At 43.3% G+C, this 19,316-nt stretch overlaps 1 protein-coding gene across 1 annotated transcript in view; it reads left to right on the plus strand.

Moving 5' to 3' along the window:
• The first annotated feature begins 965 nt into the window (after positions 1-965).
• The window catches only part of RAP1B (RAP1B, member of RAS oncogene family), a 30,190-nt gene continuing 11,839 nt past the window's right edge, over positions 966-19,316 (plus strand). Inside the window, exon 1 of the mRNA XM_031589494.2 lies at positions 966-1,115. The gene's annotated coding sequence lies outside the window, so the exon portion shown is untranslated. The remainder of the gene's footprint in view (positions 1,116-19,316) is intronic.

The raw sequence follows: 19,316 nt of genomic DNA on the forward strand, positions 1-19,316 counted from the left end.
CTCCATGGCGCAACGGGGGGAAATGTCATTGCTTTTTCCCTTTTCTATCTCTGTGCCACAAACGGAGCGGCCGTGCTTCCTCCACACCCACTCCCCTCGCCAGCAGCCTCGCTGCAGCTTCCTGTCAGCCCCGCACACCACGCCGCTTCCTCTGGCAAAAGTTTTATCTGCCTGCACCGCGTTAACCGTTTGCTTCCCACACACAGAAATGGGTATTTCTAACATCCGCCAGTTAAACCCTGTCTGGCTAGAAGAATACAAGCGGCGCTCAGAGAGAGTAAAAAGTGCCTTATGTTATCTAATGGTGAAAAGAAAATTAGGGCCGAGGAGTGTATTTGCAGGCGACGGACGTCCCACGTTGTATGCGCGGGGCTGACGAGGGCACCCAGAGGCGTTCCAGCCCGTGGAGCAGCAGCGTACAGCAGCGTGCCACATTTCCCCGTCCGCGGGTCTCAAAAGCCCTTTCGGGGAGGTCGCAAACACTGCCTCAGCGTTCCTCCTTCCCCCACGGCTCCCGGCTGCCAGGGGACCGCTACGCGCTGCCACGAGCGCGAAGCTTCGGAACCTCCCCCGACACGGCTGAGAGGCCCGCGCTCCCTCCTTAAGGCTCGCTCCGTCCCGGGCGCTCCATCCCCGGGTACCGACGTCCCCCCTCAGGGGTGCGAGCTCCCAGCCCGCCACACCCAGCCCGGCCTCCCCCGCCCCCTCCTTCCCTTCGTGCCGCGGGGACACACGGCGCAGCCGCCCCACAGCGGTTTCCAGTCGGCTCAGCGCCGCCCGACCCCTCCCCGCCCCGAGGCCGACACACGCCCGGCGCCCGAGGCCGGGCCGCCCCTCAGGGCATCGCGCGGGGCCCGGCGGGGGGGGGGCCGGCGGGAAGGAGGTGGGGGAGGGCCCCGCGCCTGCGCAGTGGGGGCGCGGCGACGGGGTCAGCCCACCCCTCCGCACCGCCCCCGCCCCCGCCGCGCCAGAGCGAGGCTGGGCGTGCGGCGTCACGGCGACGGCCCCAAGCCGCGCCCCGGCACAGCAGCGAGAGGCAGCGGGCGGAGCGCAGCGGGCTCGGCCGGCGAGGCGGCGGCGGCGGCGGCGGCGGCGGGGAGCGGAGGCGCTGTCCGGTAGGAACGAGGGCGCTGGCCGGGCTCCGCGGGGGGCGGCGGTCGAGGGGAAAGGAAAGGGGAGGGGGGCGTGAGGCGGGGAGCGGCGCGCTGCGGGGGAAGGGGCAGGAGCCTGGAACATGGCGGAGGAGGAGCCGCCGCCGCCGCCGCCCGGCCTGAGGCGCGGGGCAGTGCGGGGCCCGGCCCTGCCGCCGCCGTCGCCCGCCGCAGAAGTTGGAGCGGAAGCGGAAAGTTGTAACCCCGCGGCTCGGGGCCGCCGGGGAGAGAGGAAGAGAAGAGAGGAGAGAGGAGGGAGGGGCGGGTGCCGCCCGGCCGGGAACGGGTCGCCGCCGCCGCCGTTGTCAGCGGGAAGTCCGAGCCGGGCCCCACCTAGTCCGGCCGCCCGCCGCCGCTTCCGGCCGCTGTGCCCGGGGGGGGCCCGCCTGGCGGCGGGGGGTGCGGCTACGGCGCCCGGCCCTGCGCGGAGCGGAGAGGCGCCGCCGGCGCTCAGCGGGTCCTGCCCCGCGGAACAACGGCCCGAAGGGTGGCGGGGATTCGCGGAGCCCGAGGCCGGAAGGGACGGCGGTGTTCCTCGTCACGTCTGAACTCCGGCGGCGACGCAAATGGAAGAGCTCGAGGGATGCTTCCTGCACCAAGCCAGCGGAACGCACACCCCCACCCCCGCGTCTCCCCCCTCTTTGCCCCCCCCCCACACAAAAAAATACCCTCCCATCGAAATATATATCCACTAGAAGCAAGAGCGAAGTTTTCAGAGGGTTGAAATGAAATTGGGGTGTTTTGCTCTGGCCTCGGATAACAAAAAGAGGATCTAGAGCGGCGAGGCTCCTGCAGAAGCCATCAGCGTGCTCTTTGCTCTTACTGCCCTTCTGTCTGGAGGTTGTGCTGCTCGATGGGGGAAGAAGTCATCCTTGGGGTGTGACGGTGAGGTGGTGCCGTTCCAATAAAGAGGATATTTCAGAGATGCGCAGCTTGAAAATTGTAGTTTCTGCGTGTGTGCCTGCATTTAGATGTTTTCATTAGTGGGACTTGTTATTTCCAGCACATAGCAGCTATATTTTATCCTAATATGAAGTAAGTAGACGGAGAATGACAACGACTTTTCAGTACTCTTGTGGCAAAATGTGCATTGAAATCACTGTTACAGAAAGGAAGGGATGAAATGCTCTCTTTTTTTTTTTTTTCTGGTAAATTCTTGGCAAAGAAGCAATCACCTCATTTTTCATTAGTAATCTTTCAAAGATAAATTTATTTCCCTTTTGAAAATGCTGCTTTTCTCCTCTACAGAAGACTTGAAAAAGCAGTCCAGTGATCTGCTTTTGGCCTTCTGTATCTGCTAAAATCTCAAGCTTTTGGAAAGCAAAACTTATTTTGTGGAACGCTCAAGAGGTTTTGCTTTATTCATTACTTTTTTTTTTTTCCCTCCCATCTCAAAATCTGTGCTGCAGACTTCACTCTAGCTAAAAATGGGCTGAGTGTGTAGTGAAGGCTGCCTTGATTGCTCACATCAAAGGCTTTGCAAATAAACTTCCTAAATAATGACGTGCAGTGTTCTTTCCTTGTTACCTGTGCGTTTCAGAGATGTTCTGTTTAGTGGTATGAGCTACTTCAAGTTTAGCTTGCAACTACAGTGTAAGGCTTTGTGATTATCTGAGTTCCGAGTTGCTCCATGTGCTATAAAGGTCACGTAATATATTCTATTTTTTGTGGGTTTTCTTTTTTTCTTGTTAGTAAAGCTGAATCGTACTCGAAGCACCTGTCTGCCTGGGGGTGGTGTAATCTGCAAAACAGAGTTGAAAGACTATAAGCTTAAAAACAGAACTCGCATATGAAAAAGACAAATGGTCTTTTGTACTGTTTGTAATTGGGCGTCTCGCTTCTGTTACTATATACCTTCCCCAGATTAATTTTCTGAGCATTATTAAAATTTTGTGATTTTGTTCTCAAGCTCTTGTGCAGGGCAGTTCATCAGAAATAAATCTCAGGCGAGCCATGACAGCTTTCTTTGTGCTGTACTAGTTTTGCAGAATGAAACTGACTGACTTTTTAATTGAGCGCCTTTCTGGAACAGAAGCAAGCAGATGGGAATCTAGGTGAGAGCCTACAAAAGGAGGAAGAAATTCCTGAGGAAGGAAGTGTGCTGAAGATGACTTAGCTTGTGATCTAGCAGTCAGTAAACGTGGGAGCTAAAATAAGCGGCTGTCCACCTATCATCTGGAACATGAGAAGTGCAGAAGTCACTGAAGTACTTGGGTGCTCAGCACTTAACTGCTGTAGCACGAACCCTGTCGTCATAGAGTGCTGCTGGCTGCTCTGAAAGGTGCTCCTGGGGGCAAGGATGTCATATAGGTAAAAGCACTTCTGGGGTATATGGTGAGAGGGGTGAGTGGGTGCTCTGTGAATTGCCCAGTAATGCTGAGGTGACCTTCAGATACCTTACTGACTTCTGAGAGTGCTCTAATTCTTCAGGGCACGCTCGGCAATTTCTCTCAAGCTTTTGTGAGTTTTAATCAAAATTGCTTTTTCAGTAAGCAGAACACTAAGTATACCCCATGCAACAAAAGTTTGTATTTAGCTTGTGGTTGGAAGCGGTGCCACTCTTCTGCCTCAGAAGTGCCAAAGCAGACTGAAGTAGTCTGTGTATTACTGGTGTGTTGAGTCCCTGCTGAGTTGGGGCAGGTTTCTGCTGTGCTTTGTTGCATCTAGGTCAGGTGGAGAGATTTTTTAGTCAGCCTCCTCCTTTGAAGAGATTGAGAGAATATCTACAGAAGCTACACAATCCCATTTGATGGCAGACTTCGTTTTCCTGTTCATATGTGGTTGAGATGGTCTGTTTCCATTCTTTTTATGTAATTAGGGAAAAGGGAAGGTCTCTTTTTGAATGCATTTAATAAGGGACTTGCTTAGTAAGTGACAGCTCTCAAAATTGTTCAGTGATTGAGTGCAGAAGAGCTTGAGTATCTCACTGGATGCGTCTAGTGTATCACTTTTGTCTCAGGGCCTGTCAAACATAAGAAAACTGTGGAGGATAGGCATAGTAAAAATCATGTTCTTAAAAGTCTGTGGTACTTTGCTTGTTGTAGGCAAGCAGAGTTTGGAGAAAGTCAAAGACTTTGGCGGCACAAGTCATTTCTTGATGGAACAGCTGAATGAGGCTGACTTAAGTAGTGGCAGTGAGCACTGGCCTGAAGCCCACATCCCCCTTGCTTTAGAATACCCAAAGAACAGTGGGTAACTCAAAGGCCTTTTTCTTTTTTTTTTCTTTTTTAAACTGTGTGCACCTCTTTGTGAATGCAGTTGTGAACTTTTGACATTCTGCGTGGTCTTCTGGCGGCAAGGAAGGGGAAGGATGCTGTACGTAGCAGGTTGGCAATCTGCCTCTTAGGCAACCCCCAAAATGATTTGGGGGCATTCTGGCTATTCAGAATGCTCCATTTCCATAAGCAGTGTTTTTAGCAGTAGTATTCATTGCTGAAGCAGCAGAGTGAAGGTACTCTGGAGCCTACAGAAAACTGTGTAGTGGAGTTAAAGGAACTTTCTTAGAGAACCAGGAAGAAGAAGAGGCGCTTGGCAGTATCTACTGTATTGTTCCATTCAGCTTTCTAGTTATTAATCTAAGGAGTTTATGTAGTTTGAAGTAAGTCCCTGCTATGCAGCTATGAAAAGAAACTGCCAATTACAGTACACATGGTTAGTTCATTCTTGGCCAAGCGAGGAAGGCCGGAGCATAGTGCAGAAGTGGGAAAGCCCATCCCTTCTAATGGACGTTTGCGTCCTGTGTGAAGAAACAGCATCTCGTGTTTCTCTGCGGACTAAGATTGTCTTTAGGGATCACTGGGTATCATTCTTGCAGCTGTTACAACACAGGAAGGTGTTCCACACCTTAATTATTTGACCAGTCCTTCTGCAAAAAGAATATTGCATGACAGCGTTGATAATTCATGAAATACCTTTCACTGTAACCTTAATCTTAGAGCCATATGAAACTTTATATCATTTTCTGGACAATATTGAGGAACTGGAACAGGGGAACAGTTTATTTTCATAACTATGGAGAAACCTTCAAGCAAGCATCTGTAATTACAATTTGTTTCCTCATAGAAACTCTGAAGCAAATGTGTTCTTTGCATCAAAATTTGTAGACACTGAACGTTAAATTTACTTGCTTTAACCATAAGCTTTTATTAATCTTTGTTTTCAGCAGGTAGTCTGGATTAGAGGTAGAGATGTAGTTGAACAGCGTTGTTTTCTTTTGCATGGCTTTTTTCACAACTTTATATGAAACTAGTTGGTCAAAACTTTTTCTTAAATGGACATGCTCTGTATTGCCCAAATAATGCATGTTGGCTAGCCTTCTCTTTGCTTAATCTATACTAACTTCCAAATGCAGGTAGTCTCTGTAGGTGTTCCTTTTTGTTGCTCTGTATTAATGTCTTTGCTTTTCAGGTTGTTTTTTTTTTTCCCCACTCGGTCATCTTCTGGAACCTAGTTACTGGTGCCGTGGTATTTCCCATGCTGCAATGAAGGGGAATTTCTTAAAGCAGTCTTCATGTATCAAGAAGAAACAAAAGGGGTGTGACCACATCTGTCTGGAAGATGAGCAGCAGATGTGTTTGTTATTAACGTGGAGCTTGAGGGGGAGTGTACAAGAGGCAGAAGGAGGACCAGAACGATACTAGGTGTGGTACTTGAGCATTACTGAATTCAGAGCTTTCAGTAGTTGTTGGATCAGACCAGCTACATCTTTTTTTATAAAGACATTGTGTGTAATCGTATTTTTACTTAAGATGAAGCTGATGTGCTGTCTGCTACTCGGGCTGCCTCAGAACCTGGATGATACTGGTAGCTACATCATATGGTTGTGCACTTTTTGCTTGCAGTTAAACTTCTGTAATACCTGGTCTAATACTTTCCCCAAAAGTGATTCATGGGAAAACTAGTGGAAAATTGCAACCTATCGTGTTTTGTTGCTTTTTTTTTAATGTTGAGAAGGGCAAAGCTGAATGTAGAATTGAAGTAGTCCAGTAAGTGGAAGTTACTTAAGAATTTTACTTTTCACAATACAGTATTTGGGGCAGGATTTATTTGTTCACAAGGTGACAGTTGTGACTGAGCTGCGTGCCTGTGTGTCTAGGTTACATGGTTAAGTGCAAGGGCTGCCCAGTGGCATACTGGACAGGAATCTCTTGCTTATTAATCTTAGAACTGTTAAATAGGTAAGGTGAATCATTAAGACATTTTAAGATGCAGTCAGTAACCCTCCTCTGATCTTTCATTATGAAACTGCTTACAACATAACGTTCCAAAAGCTTCATGTCCTTAAAAAAGATGACCCATAAAACACAGTCTGCCTAGTTTCTCGTGCTTGCTTATTGCATGCAGTATTGTTGAAGGGTTTTGTTAGGGTTGGAGAAGTACGTAAATTAATATGGCTTGTGATATCTTGATTCTTATGCTTCTGCAATTGTATTTACATAGCGTCTGTCTATACCATTCTGACTTGTTTAAAACTGAGAATTGTTGGTGAATGTGATGTTCTTATCCCTGTTGGGGGAATGGTCCATCTATTTATGCTTGTTATTTTACTCATGCTTGTTATATTTACTCGTATGAGAAATGCTACGTGCTTTTGTGGATTTTATGATAAGCAGCATCAGAAACTTCAGTTCTTTGCTAACTTGAATTCATTTTGATAGTTCTTGCCCATCTTATAGCAGTCTGTGGTTGAATTTCCAAAATAGTTTAACATGAGCAGTATTCATGGAATATAAGCACACAACGTGAGCTGCCTTGTGTCCTTAGTGTGCTGTGAAATGCTTTGCTAGAAATCCAACTTCTTCTGACTTTAGTTACTTGAGAATACAACATACTTGTAGAAATTCATGCAGGTGTTGAAGAAGTTTGCAGCCCAGCTTATTGCAAGTTATTCACAGTTATTAGGAAGCTTGCAATCCCCCAATAAATCCATGTGTTTATAACTTTAATTTTTTTTTCTAGAACCTTGATCTTCAAATGCTCTTAGTTTTTATGTATATTTTTCTACTTGCTTTTTATATATAAATATGGGTACTGAGCATTTCTGAATCTTTGTTTTTGTAGAATCATAGAATGGCCTGGGTGAAAAAGGACCATAATGATCATCTAGTTTCAGCCCCCCTCTGCCACAGGCAGGATTGCTAACCATTAGACCAGGCTGCCCAGGGGCCACATACAACTTGAAATTCTTGGGTTTTTTTCATTGCACGCTCTTTCAGTTTATCTTTTCACCTTCCATGCATTTGAGCATGTCCATTGCTTTTTTATGATCCTCTTTTCTGATCTCCCTAAGCTTTCTGTTTCAGGAAATGACCTGAGCTGTATTGGAGTTCTGCCAGAGATCTTGTGTAGAAAACTTGTGTAAGAGCTGAAGTTTTGCAAAAACCGAGTAACTGAAAGCAGTTTCAAAGTGAAGTGCTTTAGGCCACTGTATGTGGTAGTGTTTGGCATCTTTTCATTAGTTTAAGACTCAGACAAGAAATGCTGTAACTGTGAGAGTAGGGATTAAAGTGAATAAATTGAACACTACAAGTGAAAAAGAATAAGTAGGTTGTATGATTTTATTCCTGAGGAAGATATGAAACTCCTGAAGCTGCCTTTTCCTTTTCTGTTGGGAATGTGAGTTCTGTCCAGTGAGTTAACATGCATGTTGTGTTGATTCTTCAGTAATTTGCCCTCGTTTATGTACAGCAGCCAATATTTTGAACCAAGTACAGTCTTGCTCACTAGAAATACATCCTGCTCCTAGCCAGAGGCAAGATCATGAGATGCAGTTTACAATTCTTTTCAAATTTGTCAAGTTTAAACTATTTGTAATTTCAGCTAGTGTAACTCTGCCTTGGTTAGCCTTGCTGTGAAGTACTTTTTTAAAAATGAAATTCTTTGGTAGACTTTTCATAAAGGAAAGCCAAAACCTCTTTTCTGAGCTGAATGCCCAGTTGGCTATGATAGTAGGAGTGAAGCTAAGGGACCATTCACAGCCTTATCTCCAGACAGTTGAAGTCATAGATCTTGAGAACCAAAGAGGATGCACTGGGTGTACTGGCAACACCCTGAGCGATGTGGAAATATGAGAGTGTGGTTTCATGGAGGATAAACTTGCTTCACTGGAACACTCTGGGAAGACTGAGAAGTTGTTCTTCCACTCAGGCTTTTCCCAAAAGATAGTTTGTTTTGTGATGCATATCTTTAATTTGCTGGAAGTGGAACTCTTTCAATAAAGGGTTTAGAATGTAGCAGTAATGCTTGCTCAAATAGCGTGTCATAATATGACTAGTAGATGATTCTTAGATGACCAGACATGCAGGTCTGTATCTAGAATGATCTTCTTATCCAAACCTTTGGAGCAGATTTAAGTTTCCAGTATGCTTTGGACATCTTTTGCTACCCTGTGAAAGTGTGGGTTTGATTTAACTCGGCAGCATAGCAAATCCTAAGGTACTACAGGTTTCTCCAGTAAACGACAAGCTTTGAAGGTGCAGAGGAACTCTAACTGTGGTCTAAACAAGAGCTAGATTCCTCTTATAAGATTCAAATAGATTCTTGTGGAGACTTGATTAAACAAATGCAACCCTTACTAATTTGGTAACTCACTAAAGATCTACTCCATGTAATAGTGGTGTGGGGATGAGTGTGATTCAGATTCATTTGCTTAACATTATTGAGCTTTGTGTGTAGTTGTCATTCTGTATTGAAGCTCAGACTTCCAAACATGAATTGCTTACCTTTGGGCTCTTGCTTGTAACTGTCTGATGTTTTTTCCCTCTCTTGGAAATTTCTGATCCGTTAAATGAGATTCTTGGGGGACTGTTTTGAGATGCATCAGCTGCTCACAGAGCAGATGCAGAACTACAGCCTGGCATGTGAAGATAAGCCACCCTTTATTTCACTGATTTTTAAAATACCCTTGTATGAAGATTGCAACAACTTAGCAGTTGTCTCCAGAGCAACTCAAGTTGTCTGTGCATCTGTATATGAGCAAGGATGGTGGGGGTGAACTTCAGCAGTTGTCTTCTTCCAGTCCAGGTACATGTGAGAGGTTGACACCTCCCTCTGCTTCCCCTCCTCAGGAGCTGCAGAGAGCAGTGAGTTCGCCTCTCGGCCTCCTTTCCTCCACCCTGGGCAGCCCGGTGCCCTCAGCCTCTCCTCGCAGGACATGCCTTCTGCCCAAGTTTCAACCACTTCCTTTAAGTGTTTGTTTCTTGCACAAACTTACCTTCATTAGTGGATTCGGCTAAAAAATTAACTGTGAAGATAAGCAGTTAAGGCACACCGCCATTACTGCAGAAGCAGAACCACTATGTGGCAGAAGGTAGTAGCTATTGCTGGATGTTATGTTTTTTCTTTTTCTCCTAACCTTTTTCCCCTCACTCCCCAGCCTCAAGACAGAAGTCTCAAGCTTCAAAAAAGGAACTGCTTAGGGAATTATGTATAACTTGAGTAAGTGTGAGCGATGCTTGCTTATATTCAAATACGTACTTCTATTAAGGACACACTAATGGAAAGTTCTGAATGGACATGAGTTACAATTACTTGAGACTTTTTTGATATGGTTCATTTATCATAGAAGAACTAATTTTGTTCCTGTTAATGATTGCTAGTACCTAATATTCTCAATTTACATAGGATTAGTGTCCTTTCAATAGCTAAAACTTTTAACCATGATTAAAATGATGTACAAGAATTGAAAGACATATCTTGGGCTACTAACCTGGTTTGTAATAGAGTACCTGTAAATCATGCAGTAGAGACGGGCACTGTAAATCATGCAACTTGTTATAAATTGTATTTTGAAATACATGATTTCTCCAGGATCTTATGACATTGTTAGCTTCTCAAGGGATTATGACATTTTCAGGTGGCTATTGAAGATTTGTATGTGAAGGAACTATGCCAGCCAGTCTTAAGAGGCTGGGAACAAAATGATGTAATTAAGATGATCTGTGTATGGAATCATAGAATGGTTTGGGTTGGAAGGAACCTTTAAGATCCTCTAGTTCCAACCCCCTGCTATAGGCAGGGACACCTCCCTCTAGACCAGGTTGCTCACAGCCCCATCCAGCCTGGCCTTGAATGCTTCTGGACTGGGGGCATCCATAACCTCACTGGGCAACTTGTTCCAGTGTGTCACCACTCTCACAGTAAAGAATTTCTTCCTAGTATCTAGTCCAAGTCTACCCTCTTCCAGTTTAAAGTCATTTCCTCTTGTCCTGTTGCTACATGCCCTTATAAAAAGCCCCTCCCCAGCTTTCCTGTAGGCCCCCTTCAGGTACTGGAAGGCCATTGTAAGGTCTCCCTGGAGCCTTCTCCTCTACAGACTGAACAGCCTCAGCTCTCAGCCTGTCCCTGTAGGGGAGGTGCTCCAGCCCTCTGATCATCTTTGTGGCCCTCCTCTGGGCCTGCTCCAACAGCTCTACATCCTTTTTGTATTGGGTGTCCCAGAACAAATCATATTAAACCAAATGTCTAATACTGAAGATAGTGCAAGTAGTCATACCTTGGCATATGAGAATGCTAGCTCAGGCTTTGCCCGTGTATATTTTATATGTAGATTATAAAGAAAAATGAACAATGGGAACAAAGATTCAGGAAGTACTGGAATTGCAGCTGGGCTGTGCATTTCCTTATGTTTAAAGGTGAGAAGGCATTAAAGGTTCAGCAGCCAGTGTCACAGAGTAGAGCTGGCATTGCCACGTGTAACATGAGCACCATGTGGAATTGGAGGACAGGTCTGTTTCTGGGGCAGAAGTGAAGCTGCCTTTTTCCAAAGCTTAGTCTCTTAAGTCAACTGTGACAGGCTTGTTTTTTGTTTTTTTGAAGTAACTTTCCAAATGTGGAGATGCTTTTTTTTAAAATGAGGGAAGTTATCTCAGCTCTGAAAACCTGCGCACCTTACTTGTAGTTCTGCTATTTCTATCAGCTTTTGTAACTCAAAAGGTAAAATTTCCTGTAAGAGATATGACAATTACAAGAAGAAACAAATGCTTCTATCTGCTGTTTAATCAGAAGGATGCAGTGGGAGGTGCATCAGGTATGCTGTGATTAAGTAATCCACTAATCAAGTTTTAGAGCCAAATACTGATTCTTTTCTGTGGTGACAGTAGAGATGATTTACAGCTGTGAATTGCTGTCTTGAGTTCTCGAAACTTGCTGTGTAGTTGAATACTTAGCTTGTGCCTAGCTGAGTGTTATAATGCGGTAATCATGCATTCTCTGAATTTAATGTTTGTAATGTTTTTAAAAATCGGAGTATTCTTTTTCCTTACTGTCTGCCTGGATTCTTCCTAGCAAGCGTCAAAAACATTTGCAATTCATCTTTTTTTAGGAATTCTGAGATCATCACTGTAGCTGGAAGTCAGACTGGTAGAACATGCACGAACAGCTTCTGTGGGGGATGGTGACTGCTACAGAAATTGGAAGAAAGCGCATCACAGCGAATAGTTACCAAAAATAAGAGTAAATCTGATGTTACACATTCTAAGTTTTAAATAGGCTTAATATAACTTTTAAAAGGGACTCAAAATTTAATTGACATACTTGAACTTTTGCACAAAGCTGTTAGTTGAACTCAGTGTTGGAACATAGTGTAATTTAGAGTAACTTACTGTATATTGCTTCACTCATTTTGAAAACAGCAACAGGCTTGCTTTTTACTCTTTGTATGAAAACACTGCAAGTTGCACAGCCTTCTTTGTCTCCAGTCATCAGTTTGCATCCTTAGAACATGCATCAAGTTTGTGTTCAAAGATCTAGCTGGGAGCTAACTTCTGACTGTGGGGGCCAAGGGGGACTATTTAGACGTTAGCATGCTAGCTCCTTTGTGGAAACTGCCCATGTGTGCTGTATTGATCAAGATAGTTGCCATTAGTAATGGGAGGGAGATCTAGTTAAGCTGTCTCTGTAAGATAAGTGTCCCCATGAATTGTTTGGGAAATAAGTTCAACCTGCAAGCACTGCTCATGCTATGGTAACTTGTTCCCATGCTTTCTTCCTAAGTAGTTAGAATGGCTTCACATTACTGGATGCAGGCAGCTTCTTGAAAATCCTCTCAAGATTCTCTGGCATCAGTTAAAATATTTTAAGATAATTGAAGAAGTAATTTTGTCCAAGGAAAATTGCTGCCTTAAAGTCCAGAAGAGCTAGTTATCTGACTAATCCTTTTCTTTCTGAAATACTTGTTGTTGAGACAAGAAGCCATCACAAACTGGAAATGAAGATTTCTAGGATTGTTTACTGAACTGCTCATTTGTTTCCAAAGAGTCCGTGTCAGTAACAGAATAGCTCTACTTCCCAGAGTCTGGGATATAAACATGTTTAATTAGAGCTTATCAACTTTTTTTGTTGTCTTGTCTTTAGAATTGATTTCAGAGTACTGTTTTCTATAAATAAGTGTGACAGCCAATTCTGGAGTATTTTAATTTAACTATTGTAAGAGATATAACTTACCCTCTTGAGCAAGAAATTAAATTGCTTTAATTCCTAAGACATCTAAAAGTTAGTGGAAATGAATTGGATTCTGTTGTCAGGGTGTTGCTTATGCACTAAAATAATTCTGAGAAATCTCTCCTTGGCTTGGAGTTGAGGGCTAAGAATTCTGTATTTCTCTTACATGTAAGTATTTGGGGAATGTTAAGAACAGCAGACATTCTTTCTAACCAGCTCTTTCCCTGGAGAAGGGGTTCCAAACCAGGCGAAGACTCAAAATTTTGTGGAATCTGAATAGTACAGGCAATTAGGTTTAGATTTAGCCAGTACCAGAGGTGAGAAGCATTTTCTCTTGGAAAATGGAATCCTCTGATCTTAGTCAGTGACCTGGTCCTCTGAATGAGCTAGAGCTGTGCCTCCAAACATCTGACCACTGACCTGTACTGTCCCAGAACCAATATCCCCTCTCTGAGAAGTAGGATCTCTTTTTCCTTGTGAATTTCTCCATGGGTGACTGCAGGTAGGTAAAGTTAATTTGCTTGATCTGCCATTTTAATGTTTGAAACTTTTTTCTCATGGAAACAAGAGGAGTTTAAGAGTACTATTCACAAGGTCGTTCAAAATACTTCTTTCAAAGAGATAAATATGTAAAGGCATTATGAAAATTTTAGTGAATATACTGCAGCTTCACAATGCAACCAGAATGTCAGGGTCTGAACAAGAGTTATGGTGTCTGTAAAGCTCTCAGAATGATAATGTTCTTGTGAAAGGCTATTTGCTTAATTCCATACTTGAACAACTAGTTCATATAAGTCTGTCTCAGGGATATCTTCAAGGAATGAAGATGCATTTAGATCCTTTTTAGGCCTGAAGCTGAGCTCCAGTTACAACTTCATTTGGCTTAATATCTCTTGGAGAGATTAAATGATTAGCTTTTCCATTCCTCAGACATGTAACAAATCCTAAAAGAAAATTTGAAGTTGAAGGAGTTGAAAGATGACCAGCAAACCGAGTTCTACCCCTATAACCTTGCTTTCCCCCCAAAAAATCAAACCTGCTTTTGTGACTATTGTATCAAGCTAAATTCCTTTCAGATGCCTCAAATGGTATTTAATCTTGCCTAAATTCTTGAATTTCTTTATTGTGTGGTTGCTTTCTAGGAAGGCTTTAGAAACAGTAAGCATACAACTGCTTCATTCACCAGTAGAGTAGCATTTTTTTTATTTCTTGACTGTCCTAAAGACCATCGCTTTGATTTGCTTTTGTTTGGAGACATGTCTAAGAAAATGTCCAAGAGCCACTTTCTTTCCACTTTATCTGATCAGGGTAGAAAGCTAATTGTGAGTTCCGTGTTGCGGATCCTTGAAACATGTGAACCCTTTAAAATGTTTCTGTTTCAATGGATTGTTCTCCTTTCTTCCTTCTGTTCAAATGGTGGGTTTTTTTTTTCACATAGCTGCTCTTTCTTCAGAGAGCATCTTTGTTGGATGAAGCGTCCATCCATGTGCATAAAAGGCTCTTACTCCCAGTTTATCTCAGATATTTTACTTCTGAATGGCACACTTATTAGAGTGAAGCAAGCAGCCTTCCTACTTTAGGAAGGATTCTCCTCTAAAGAAGTCTCTTGTTTACTCTCAATTTTGTATGCTTCTTTGTCATCTTTGAGTTAGTTATCACTTTCTAGTGTTCTCTATTCAAACCGGGGTAGCAAAACCAAAATTAATTGATGCTGTTGTTCAAAAGATGATGAGGATGAGATTGCAACTAATTTCTCCAACCCTCGCCCCCCAGAACCCCAGCAATGTAAGAGATGTCAGGGGAGAGAAAGAAAAATGAGCATTGTTCTTATTAATGTATTAATGTGTGTATTACATGATATACAGTAGGCTGATGTATTAAATGCATAATGTAGTAACACTAGTGCATTAATGATATGCATTAGAGAAAGTAATACTGAGAAATGGGAGACTGCTCAGACTTTGGACAGGCTGGTAAAGCCACCGTTTCACAAAGTGTGCAAGGCAGGTACTGAAGTCACATCACCTCCGTTAAGTGCAGTGCCCATGTGAGCTCTGTAGTTTAGAGGGACTCTGGATTCAGTATAGTGTTAGAGTCCAGTTCATGTGAAAATGTTATTTGTTGAAAAAGAGCAGACTTCCTAGTTTTCCTTTCCAGCTAAAACTTGCACTAGACATCTGCAGAATTCAGTTATGCTGAGTAGCTGTGCACATAGGTACTCTTCTCAGTTATTCAAAGCCAGTACTTTTTCCACTTCAGGGTGGGAAATAGGCTTTTTTTTTTTTTTTTGCATGCTTCCTGTTCTTTAGTGCCTACATAGAGACCACAGTTGACAGCACTGTCCTGCCTAAAGTTAGAAAAACAAAAAAGCAAGGGAAGTTGGCATTGCTCCTGTTTCCCAAAGGCTTGTCTCTTTAAGGGTAGCCAGCCTTCAAAGCCATGTAAATTTCTGTTAAAATACTCTCCTTAAGAGAAGTGGGAAGGTAGGGATTCAAATAACTTGTTTGGTTTATTTAGTTTGAATAAGTTTGTAGTGATTTGTATCTGCTTGTTGGTAATTCTGTGGGTACTTCTTATCATCCACTGTCCAATAAATCTTGTTTTTGCTTACCTATGGCTCAGCTAGCTGCTATACCATCTTCCTTTCTATTGGCACCTTCCTGAGTACATCTGTTTCTCAGTCCTCCTGATGCTGAGTGATCTGGAGAAACACAGGTAAACAAACATGGTTGTTGAACTTCACCCTGTTGTATTCTAGGTAAAATTGTGCTGCTGCAGTCGTGCCTTTAGAATGATTAGTTAAGAAACATGCAAACTGAACTGTCTCCTGACTTGAGTGAGTGGGATCACATCATTAAATCACAGGATCTAATGATCCTGTCTCACTTTTCCAGTTAAGGAATACAGTTACTTTCTGATGGCTTCAGAATGAAGGAGTATTACCGAAACGTCAGGATAGTGTAATCTGGCAACTATTCTTGAGGTGCTACTCTCAGCTCCTATCTTGATAGTGCAGGTGGCTTCTTAATTTACATGCTCTTCACCAGTAACTTTCTTTTTTTTTTTCCCCTGTTGTGGTGGGAGGAGAAAGAACAGAACACGTGAAATGCAAGGGAAAGACTGTATAAGGAGAAGCTGTTTATGATTCATGTCTGTTTTAGAGCAGCTAGAGGAGAAGAAAAATCAGGCATAGATGGCCATCAGTCCACCAGGAGACTGTGCTTCTATTTCAGGTTTTATAGCATGCATAGCTTTTAATAGTGGAACATCGTACGTTAGTGTCTTGTATGAGACTTAATGGCTTATGTTACTTCAAATGCCATCAGGGTAACTGAATGATTGGGTATTATATGGCTTAAATCTCCTCTTTCATACTTCATCTTCCATCTTATTCCTCTACTTCCGTCACTTGTGATAAACGAGTCAATAGGAAATCATGTCAGCACTAGATGGTGCGGAACATAGTATTAATTCCAGAATAAAGTGCTGTTTGAGTCTGAAAAAGAAAGTAAAAGTAGGAACCAAGTCTCAAATGCAGGCAGTTAGTACAACATGAGGTATGGAAGGATGAGTTTGAGCTAGAGTACAGTCAGGGCAGACTGGTCGGGAATCACTGGAAAATCAAGTTCAGACAGCACTGGTGTCCTAGTTCAGGCGGCTGGGCATGCTTGTAGCCAACAGCATTCATTTCTTGCATTGAATAGCATGGCAAACCAGCAGCTTCTTGCTCTCTAAGCTGGTAGTTTGTTAGCTGAGGAGGCAAAGCTCTGTAGCCAGAAAAATGTTCTTTTGTTATGAAAGCTCTTTTATTGGCAGTCAATAGAAAGGTGAAGTGGCATCAAGGCTGCTATTCAGAGCCTGTGAGGTGGTAGAGCTAAGTGGAAGCAGGTGATGCCACTTCATGCAGTGCTCCAGAGATGTCCATGTTAATCTTAAAGTGTACTGGGGAGTAAGTTGTATTGTGTTTTGCCCCAAGAAGTTATGGCTGGACTGACAGTAAAGCAGTGCAGAAATGCCTAGCCACCTCTGTGCTGTATAGGGGCTATGGGTGTGTATAATTGAAGCATTGTTGTTTGCTTTTGGTAGTCAAGGAGTAGTTGTGCAAGTGGCAGACGGGTTGTTATGGGGAAGGGGAAGTTAGCACTTTGGTTGCTCATAGCCTGAATTTGGAGAAAAGGTCAGAGAAATGTTCGTTGAGCATGCTGCAGTCATTGACACATGTACAAAGATGTTAAAGCTTTTTGCTTAGGTATTTTGTGGATGAAGAGGATTGGCTGACCAAGCTGTGATCGCATATCTATGCTTCAATTACGTACCACACTAAAAGTAGTGAAACCAGCTCCTGGGTCTTGTAAAGCAGCTGGATACGTAGGACTGAGCTTCCAAACCTGGCTGCCAGAAGAAGCCCTGGCTTGTGTTAAACTCTGCTGGAAGTCACCAATGACTCAAACCAGTCAGTAAAACAGATATTTGGTATGTGCTGCTTAAGTTCTATTACTTCTGAATTACTGTCAGCTTTTGTTACTGACGTTTCTACTTTTAGTTGCTAACTTCAGACTGAATACTGAGAAATTCTGCTCAAACCGTTCTTAGCGAGACAGCGAAATTGATGCAGTTCACTCAGATTACTGTGCTGGGATTTACCCTACACCCACTATGTCTTATGTCATTCCAGTGACACCTTTCCAAAAATAAAGGCATAACTGAATGTTTGTTTTAAGGCAGTGACAGGTAGAGTAATTGCAGACTTAACTTGTCAGGAGTTTGAAAGGTGCATTTCATTAATTAGAGATGATACCTTTTATAGAACCATAGAATCACGGAATGGCCTGGGTTGAAAAGGACCACAATGATCATAGAGTTTCAACCCCCTGCTATGTGCAGGGTCGCCAGCCACCAGACCAGGCTGCCCAGAGCTACATCCAGCCTGGCCTTGAATGCCTCCAGGGATGGGGCATCCACAACCTCCTTGGGCAGCCTTTTCTGGTGTTTGCTGCGAGGCTTGGTACGTATGGCTTGGTAGGTGTTATGGAACATCTCCAATGGTGCAAAATAGATTGTAAATGTGGTGTGAGTGGTTTGGTATAGGAAAGCTGCTTTCAAAGAGCAGAATGAGAAGTTGTTCTGTTAGGTATGAGGCTGTTGCTGATGAGCTGGCTGTCCTGCCTTGCTTCTGCCCCTCAACTGTTCTTGCATGGCAGGGGGAAGTATGAAGGCAGGTAACTCAGCCTTCCGAGTGCTGGAGTATGTGCAGGGAAGGAGCGAAGAGCTGCTTCCTGAGGCACTAGGAGCAGTTCTCTTAGCTCAGCTGCTTGCAGGGCTGTCAGAGAGTTCTTCTATTGAGCGGTGAGACCCAAAGCCAGGCCCCAGCATCTGTGTTGGTTCTGCAGGTTAGTTCTCAGTGAAGTTGAGCAAGCAGACACGGCAGACAGCTGTAGGCAGGCACACAGCCAGCGTGGAACTCCTGGCCTGCTGGAGAGGAATGGTCTCGAATAGTATTTTGATTGCCTCAAGATAGTTTTAAACCACAGCCATTGTAACTGCATTAGGTATCTAGCAGAACATTAATCAGTTCTCACATATAAGCACGTGGTTTTCATGTAGATGTTTTCGTTGTTTTTTTGTGTTTGATTTGTTTTTTTGTATTTTTTCCAACTAACTTTAGGGACCCTGCTGTTCTTTTCTGAAAAATGCCTGCTTCCTGGGAAGAGGTTGGCTTAATTTTCTTATACAAGTCTCTCTGCGAATAATTTAGCTTTTAAACGTTTCAGAATGAGAAAATACACACTTATCTCCTCTTGGATAATTGTTTCTTATTAATGGTAACTGTTAGCTCTGCTATAATAGGGTTTATTCAATTTTCCTTTTATGACAGAACTCTAATGTGATAGAGAATGTACTATTTAGTTGAAGGTTTGCAGCATTTTATTGTAGCTTCATTAAGAGTTGGTGGTTTGAAGATGACTACTGTGTATTTAAAAATCATGAAGCCTTTTTATCAGATGTAGTGAAGTGAATTTCAGTGTCATGATTGTGCATTCTGGATACAGAACAAACTTTTAACCAATAGAAACTTTGGCTGAGATTTGTATTGTGGTTTATGAGGAATAAAGAGATGCTGTTCCTGAAAGAAATTTCCCATCCAGCTTTTTTAGCCAGCACTGATGATGTCAGTGGTATGCTGCAGTTCTTCAGAGGAAAGTGGAGATGTTTCATGCATGTCAGCTTATATGAGTAAAATCACTTACACGTGTATGCATATGAAATGATAAAAACTTGTGCAGTATAACATAAGTTTGGGGGAGTGGATGAGGAAGGGATATGTAATAGCTCCGAAATTTAAGAAATGTTTTTAGAAGGCCTGTGTCAATACCATAGACAACGAACATTCTCTGCAGCAATAGGGCAATAGCAGCAGCAGTTTACCTGGTAAATTCAGTGCCGTAAATGTGTTTGTAAAACTGCAATCTGCTCAGGCATCTGAGTGACTCTGGGGTATAGCCATTCAGGTCTGTTGCTGCAAGGTGCGTAGTGCAGACAACTTCTGTGAGTGAAAGGTGTTGAGAACCCTGTGAAATACTTCAGTGCTTGTTGTGACTCTTATAGAGAGGTCCTGTGGCTTGGCTCCTCTAGAAGACCTTGTGTGTGCTTATGTGATGAAAACACATCACTGACTGGGGTGCTGTGACAGAAGTCATTTATCTATGAATAGGAGTAAATTAATTT

Source organism: Phasianus colchicus, chromosome 1 (genome assembly GCF_987193195.1).
Source record: "Phasianus colchicus chromosome 1, bPhaCol1.hap1.1, whole genome shotgun sequence".
NCBI lineage: Eukaryota > Metazoa > Chordata > Aves > Galliformes > Phasianidae > Phasianus > Phasianus colchicus.